This window comes from Aplysia californica, unplaced genomic scaffold (assembly GCF_000002075.1).
Source record: "Aplysia californica isolate F4 #8 unplaced genomic scaffold, AplCal3.0 scaffold00100, whole genome shotgun sequence".
Classification (NCBI taxonomy): Eukaryota; Metazoa; Mollusca; class Gastropoda; order Aplysiida; family Aplysiidae; genus Aplysia; species Aplysia californica.
The window spans coordinates 1,302,224-1,304,079 of NW_004797370.1; the positions used below are offsets into that span (position 1 = coordinate 1,302,224).

The 1,856-nt window shown below is 46.8% G+C and overlaps 1 protein-coding gene across 1 annotated transcript in view; it reads right to left on the bottom strand.

Annotated features, from left to right (window-relative positions):
• Positions 1 to 1,856, bottom strand: part of LOC101864054 — a 92,908-nt gene that overhangs the window by 68,762 nt on the left and 22,290 nt on the right. The window lies entirely within an intron of this gene.

The following is a 1,856-nucleotide window of genomic DNA, read 5'->3' on the forward strand; positions in this document are numbered from 1 at the left end:
CCCCCCTTCCAGATATATTCCTCTTTAATTACCTTATAAAACGGAAACCTGTCCAACGCGGAAACTGAAAGAAAAATCTGCTCCCTTCCGAGAGTTTCACCTGTCTAAGACGAAAAATGCTTTGCCCGCTGAGCCCTAATTTGAAACAAAACTCTCAAGTTTGGTTCCGCCGGCTCTAAAGTCAACGCTATGGCCATGCCGCTGGCCGAAGAAGGGGAGTAGGGGTGCAATTTGGGTGTAGATGTTACCCTAGACGGTCAGAGAACGTATAGATGTTACCCTAGGCTTTCTCAGATCTGAGAAAGCCTAGATGTTACCCCGTCATGTGAGCCCTGAGTGATGCAGATGGTCAGTGTAGTGTGGGTGTGAAATCTCACGACTGCCCATGATGAGAGTGCACGAGTAGCGAGCCACTACGGAAACTTTCTTGGGTAGCCAGAAGCCAGAGGTGTGAACTTAGATTGACCAATGCCAGCCGAGGAAAGAGTTCTTCGAATCGTTGTTACATGATGGCAGTGAGGGGTGGCATTGGTGAGTGGGACTAAGGGTGGAAGCAAAGGAGATGTTCAAACGTACCTGTTTTAATAGGTCAAACAGTGGTCCTATGAAATGCAAGCACTGGTGGTAATTGGATAAGTAAGACTGACGCATGTCATTATCAGAGAGGATAGCAGCTGAGAGGTGTGAAGTTTTGACCACTGCTTGCCGATAGGACAAGCGATCCTTGATCCCACCGGCTGGGCCTTTGAACTCCCCCCCCCCAAAAAAAAACCCCCTCCATCTCCCCTTAAATTCCCCTGTCTAAGATAGAAGAAAACAGAATGCATGGTAATATATCCAAAAAAGCAGCAAACCCTAGATTCTAGTTGTAATCTCATTAGCAAAGGTGAAAAGATCAAACAAGTCCAAGAGTTTTAATATCTAGGATATATGATACATCTGACGCCAAATGTTTCAGCAACAGAAATGTGGTTTCTTAGGAGACTGCTAAGAGTATCGTGGAAGGAAAAGAAATCAAATGAAGTAGTGCTTGATGAAGCCCACGTGGGACGCTCAATGTTAAAAACAATTAGGAAACGACAAATGCAGTTTTTGGGACATCTGAATAGACATAAGGGTTTTGAACATCTAGCTCTCACCGGCAAAATTGAGAGCAAGCGAGGCAGGGGTAGGCCCAGAACAACATACTTAGGGAACCTAAACAAATGGGTAACAGGGAAAGATCAGGGAAACGTAGCTTTTTGATGATGATGAAGACGGAAAATGTCTAAGACGGAATTTTTCTTCTCAGTCAGTACCTTAGGCCTCATATCAACTGGCGGGGTGCCTTAAGTTCAGCGCTTGAACATGTCCCTGGATAATAAATCTGTTGAATGAAACTGCGGAGGCGTTGGGGGCGAGTGGTGGCGTTGTTGGAGACTGTAGCGAATTGAAAGAAGGTAGCTAAATTAATGTTGCCTTGACGGGACAAGAATAAACTTAGGAGGTCCTTGCATAAACCCCACGTCCCGGCTCTCGCATGAGATGAACGCTGTGAGCAAGATTCCTCGCAGCTGCGGGGGGCTGCCGCGGCGATAGGCCTGTAAAATCTGCTGACCACTGGACATGACGTGTTTGACCAATCATAAAGCAGGACCTACCACTTGGCCCATCCTCCCCCAAACATTCCACCCTTCTGTCACCACTTATCTTTGCGGCTTTCTTGCTCTCTCGTCTCGTTCACCGTGAACAAGTCACTCAAAAAATCGGTTGCGTGTGAACATCGTATGTTGTAAAGAGAGTCTCAGATGGCGAGTTTCAGAAAAGTGGGACCTGCGCCCTCGGAGAAAGTAAAATTGAACACTCCCCCCCTCCCC